General features: G+C 43.0%; 1 pseudogene; it reads left to right on the forward strand.

Moving 5' to 3' along the window:
* Nucleotides 1–2,573: 2,573 nt before the first annotated feature.
* Nucleotides 2,574–4,991, forward strand: LOC102252469 (annotated as a pseudogene).
* The last annotated feature ends 1,171 nt before the right edge of the window (nucleotides 4,992–6,162 follow it).

Genomic DNA, 6,162 nt, shown 5'->3' on the forward strand with positions numbered 1-6,162 from the left:
GACATGAGCAGAGCAAGGGCAATGGGCCAGTACAGAAGTTCACCAGGGTGGAAAGCCCCAGGTCCTGGCAACTGAAAAAAACTGGGAAGCAAGGACCTCGCCCCCAGGGTAACCTAACCTTTCATCCCTATCATATCTCTGGTCATGCGGTGTAGGCCTCCTGACCTTACATGACCCTGGTCATGCAGTTCGCATTCTCCCCTGACCTTCCCTCCCCTGGCATGTTGCTAGTCATGCAGGTTCGACCCCCTTAGAGGGGGAACAAACCAGCGGCCTGGAAAATAGCCCTAAGCATCAAGCCCCCAGGACATGAGGTTCTGACCTGCATCAAATACATCTAGACCTCAGTTGTGTTTCAGCTCCAGGACCAGAAAAGCAGCAAAACCAGACAAGCAACACCAAGGCTGACCTCAGGACCAGCTGCATTGACTAATGACAGCCTGCCCTGGTGCTGGCCAATCAGTGGAGATCATGATCCTGAGAGGACACACCTGGAAAGCTGATGAATATTCTGTTGAGATCCTCCCCTAGGACCTCCCCTAAAATCCCCACATTTGAAAGCCCTTAGGACTAAGGACCGGAGCAGGCCCACGCCTTTCGCCTTCCCCTCTCCTTCCCCCAGGCGCATTACCTTCACCCTTCTCTCTCCTACGCTCCAAGGGCCCTTCTTTTGCCTCTGTAACTTGTCTCCTGAGCTCATTTCTTCTACTGCTCACTTCTTCTACCTCTGTGACTTTCTAAATAAACTTTTTTTTTATAGTTTGAGTCTTGGCTCTGAATTCTTTCTTTGCTAGAACTCTAGTATCCAGGTTGCTGAACCCAGGTCCCATCTGGCCCCAGGTCCCATCTGACCCTATGGGTCTAACACCTGGTGCAGTCCAGGCTGCCGCCAACAGGAGGTCCTGGATCAGGCAGTTAGAAATTCCTGACCGACTATTTAATTGCAGGAGAACCTCGCGGGATTGGGAGTGGAGACAGAAAGTTATGCTACTCTTTAAAGAATGTTGGCCAAGGACAGAAGGAGGAAAGGCCACCCATCCTCACGATAAAGCTTTTGCTTTTCTGTAGTGTGTGATCTAGTACCTGCCAAGTCACGTGACCCCGCCAGACCCACCACTTCCCTTGGGTGTCTGAGGGAGGCAGGAGAACAGGGTGTGTACACGCAGAGGTCAACATCCAGAAGTGGCTGATGCCGATGCTGATGGCTGGCTTTGCCAAGCATTAGTAGTTCAGGACTTAAATGGTCCTGAAATGTGGGGTGAAGACAGTTGCTCGGCATTACAGTGAGATATTGAGACTTAAATGGCCAATAAGAAGAGAACTGTCTGGTAAGAAAACACAAAACCAAAAGTGAAAGTGTTGTGGTTCGTTTTTATAATGCCTAGTTTAAGGTTCTGGAAAGCAGGCAATCTCCGACACTACGGCTGAGGATTTAAATTGGCACAACCTGATGCACAAGTCACCGAAAAACAACTTAAAAGCTCATGTGATATTGTGATTTTAGTAAAAAGTATATATGGTTTTCATTGGTTCTGGCACAGAGCTCCTAAAAACCTTGGAATTTCCTAAGTGAAGAGACTGGAAAAGGTGTCTTTTGTTATGTTAATGAAGCGACTTCTGGAAAGCCCCTAGGTCACCTAAGGATAGGAGCTGGTTGCCAGGGCGATAAGCCTTGTGATTGGAAGGTAGAACTTTCAGTCCCGCCCTCCAGGATGGGGGAGGGAGGCTGGAGCGGGAGATTGAATTCAATCACCAAGGGCCACAGATTTAACCAATCATGACTCTGTAATGAAGCCTCCGTAAAAACCAAAGGACGGGGTTTGGAGAGCTTCCAGGTTGGTGAACGTGTGGAGGTGCTGGGAGCACTTGGAAACTCCTTCAGCTTCTCCGTGCGTCTCTTCCATCTGGCTGTTCCCGAGTTACATCTTTTTATAATAAACTGATAATCTAGTAAGTACGATGTTTCTCTGAGCTCTGTGAGCCACTGTAGCAAATTAACCCAAGGAGAGGGTTGTGGGGACCCCTGATGTTTAGCGAGTCTTTCAGAAGCACAGGTAACAACCTGGACTTGTGATTGGCATCTGAAGTGGGGGACAGTCTGGTGGGCCTGAGCCCTTAACCTGTGGGATATGACGTTAATTCTAGGTAGACAGTGTCAGAATTGAGTTGAAATGCAGGACACCCAGCTGGTATCTGAAAATTGCCTGATGGGGGGTGTGGGGGGCAGGGAACTCACACACTGGAATAGAATTGGAATCAGAATTGTAGTGCTCATTTAGTCCAGCAATTCTGCTTACTCAAACGTAGCCTATACAAGTCACAATGGATATCTGCAAAGATTTATTTACAAGAATGTTCTCATAGCTTTCTTTAAAAGAGTAATAAACTGAAAACAATGTGAATGTCCAATAATAGGGAATTGGTAAACATATATCTCCATAGAATGCAATACCATGCAGCAATTTAAAATGTTGGGTACATCTTCAGATCCAGAGCCCCTCCCAGGCAGCTAGCAACGGGCCTCTGTCCTGTGTTGTAGCCCCACCATGAAGCAGCTGAGCTTGGCCAACACCCGGTTCGCCGTGGACCTCTTCCGCACACTGAAGGACAACAACCCCTCTGGGAACATCTTCATCTCCCCCATGAGCATTTCCTCAGCGCTGGCCATGGTCTTTCTGGGGGCCAGAGGCACTACCGAGGCACAGATGTCCAAGACTCTTCACTTCGATGCTGTTAAGGAGATTCATTCAAGTTTTCAGGGTCTGAATGCTGATATCAACAAGCGTGGAGCTCCCTATATTCTCAAACTTGCTAATAGGTTATACGGAGAGAAAACCTATGAGTTCCTCCCGGTGAGTACTTTACATTCACATGCTAAAACTCACGAAACAGTGCAGACATTTTCCAGCACAATCAAGTCACAGAAGTAAGTTTTTATTTTTATAAACATTCAGAAAAAGATACAGAATTTAAACATATGGCAGTATCCCCATTAATGATTCGATTTCATTTGATAGTCTTCACAGGAATAGATTACCCCTGGCTGTGTTACTAAAGCAAGAGTAAATTCCATAATTTACTTCCAAGAACAATCAGTGTATACTTAGTGGGGGACAGTCTGGTGGGCCTGAGCCCTTAACCTGTGGGATATGACGTTAATTCTAGGTAGACAGTGTCAGAATTGAGTTGAAATGCAGGACACCCAGCTGGTATCTGAAAATTGCCTGATGGGGGGTGTGGGGGGCAGGGAACTCACACACTGGAATAGAATTGGAATCAGAATTGTAGTGCTCATTTAGTCCAGCAATTCTGCTTACTCAAACGTAGCCTATACAAGTCACAATGGATATCTGCAAAGATTTATTTACAAGAATGTTCTCATAGCTTTCTTTAAAAGAGTAATAAACTGAAAACAATGTGAATGTCCAATAATAGGGAATTGGTAAACATATATCTCCATAGAATGCAATACCATGCAGCAATTTAAAATGTTGGGTACATCTTCAGATCCAGAGCCCCTCCCAGGCAGCTAGCAACGGGCCTCTGTCCTGTGTTGTAGCCCCACCATGAAGCAGCTGAGCTTGGCCAACACCCGGTTCGCCGTGGACCTCTTCCGCACACTGAAGGACAACAACCCCTCTGGGAACATCTTCATCTCCCCCATGAGCATTTCCTCAGCGCTGGCCATGGTCTTTCTGGGGGCCAGAGGCACTACCGAGGCACAGATGTCCAAGACTCTTCACTTCGATGCTGTTAAGGAGATTCATTCAAGTTTTCAGGGTCTGAATGCTGATATCAACAAGCGTGGAGCTCCCTATATTCTGAAACTTGCTAATAGGTTATATGGAGAGAAAACCTATGAGTTCCTCCCTGTGAGTACTTTACATTCACATGCTAAAACTCACGAAACAGTGCAGACATTTTCCAGCACAATCAAGTCACAGAAGTAAGTTTTTATTTTTATAAACATTCAGAAAAAGATACAGAATTTAAACATATGGCAGTATCCCCATTAATGATTCGATTTCATTTGATAGTCTTCACAGGAATAGATTACCCCTGGCTGTGTTACTAAAGCAAGAGTAAATTCCATAATTTACTTCCAAGAACAATCAGTGTATACTTATTTATGAAAATGTTAGCCAAAGGTCAGAAAAGAATTGGTAAATTTTATGTTCCATTTGGCTACATCAAGGACCTTAAGTGCCGGGTGCTGGAACTGCCTTACCAAGGCAGGGACCTCAGCATGGTCATCCTGCTGCCAGATGACATTGAGGACGAGGCCACGGGTCTGAAGAAGATCGAAGAACTATTGATCCTGGAAAAACTGCATGAGCGGCCCAAACCTGAGAATCTGAGTTCCATTAAAGTCAAAGTCCACCTGCCCAGGTTCAAGCTGGAAGAGAGCTACAACCTCAACTCTCACCTGGCCGGCCTGGGTATAGAGGATCTCTTTAATAGCAAGGCTGATCTGTCTGGCATGGCAAGAGCCAGAGATCTTTTTATATCAAAAATTATCCACAAGTCTTTTGTGGAAGTTAATGAGGAAGGCACAGAGGCAGCGGCTGCCATGGCCGGAATTTTAGTGGTGGGTTGCGCAATTATGCCAGAAACTGAAAATTTTGTGGCCGACCATCCATTCATTTTTTTTCATTCGACACAATCCCTCAACTAACATTCTGTTCTTAGGCAGACTTTCTTCCCCTTAGAGACTGTGGAAACCCAAGGTCAAGCTCAGAGCTGTATCACTGGCCCTTTCAAAGATATATGAAAGTTATATATCTTCTACAATAAATCTACCACCCCCCCACCCCCAAAAAAAATCTGTAACTTCCTTCGTAATGTCAGCTCTGTGGGCTGTTTACACCCATTAACTTTGGCATAGGTATCTATTTTCCTTTTTTTATATTGAAAAATTTAGTGATTGCTTTTGAATGCACCAAGCAGATATGTAGACTCTTGACAGTGTAGTAAACGAAGACACTGCTGTACTCTTTTTTTTTTTTCTGGAACACCTTGTCACACCACCGATTGAAGCAAAGCAACACAACACGCTGCCGCTTCACCCAAAAGCGGTGTTTTTCCTTTGCCCTTTCTTGACGGCTCAGTGGTGCTGTACTGTCTTGATAGCCATGAGGAAAATTATAGTTCTGTAAATTGTTTCACAGATAGACTTCTGGAAGCAATCATAGAGAGACAGTCATTGCTGAAGGGAGGCTTAAAAACAGACCTTCAATTGAAATATAGGAGAGCAGCCCAATTAAGGGATGGATTATGAAGATAAATTTGCTTTGGCCAGTGTTTCTGACCCTTTGTTCTACAGGATTAGTGTTCTGTTATAGCCCCTCTGATTTCAAACGATTAAAGAGCTTATTTTTCTTTAAAAAAAATAAAATAAAATGTTGGGTAGATGACTATTTAAGAACCCAGAAAAGTGTTTACAATACATTATTAAATTTAAAAAAAATTCCCCAAAGATAATGAGTATATTAAATGTGTATGTATGTGTGTGGATGTGTATATACATACTCACACATGCACTTATACTAGTATATACTCAAAAGACTGGAAGATTGTACATCAAAATAGTAACCCATACAAATGAAAGACTGGAGAATATGCACCAAAAAGGAACAGTAAGCAATTTCTGGGTAGTATAATGATGGTAGTTTAAGTTTACCTTTTGTTTTCTAAAATATTTATGTATAGCTTTTGTAATTAAAAATTACTTTGAACATAATGAAAATAGCTTAATATAACAAAAGTCTTTTTAAATATAAAAGTAATAGAATCTGATCATTAAAAATTAAGGAAAAATTAAGTGTTCTATGCCCCTAATTCTTCGAAATCAAATTTCCCATAGGAAATCACAAATAATTTTGTTATATCGCTGTAGACTTTTTCTATATAAATATATGTACACTTTTCAAAGTAATTGAAAACTTGTTTTTTATTTTAGCTAAAGTGGAAGGCCAGGTCAGAGGTCTGCAAACTTTTTCTGTAAAGCTCAATAGTAAATATTTCAGCTTTGTGGTCAGTCTCTATTGGAGATTAGTCAATGCTGCCATTATAGTGTAAAAGCAGCCGTAAAATAATATGTAAACAAATGAGTATGGCTGTTTTCCAATAAAACTTTATTTACAAAAACAAGCAGTGGGCCAG

The sequence above is a fragment of the Myotis brandtii genome, unplaced genomic scaffold (genome assembly GCF_000412655.1).
Source record: "Myotis brandtii unplaced genomic scaffold, ASM41265v1 scaffold84, whole genome shotgun sequence".
In the NCBI taxonomy this organism is placed as follows: domain Eukaryota; kingdom Metazoa; phylum Chordata; class Mammalia; order Chiroptera; family Vespertilionidae; genus Myotis; species Myotis brandtii.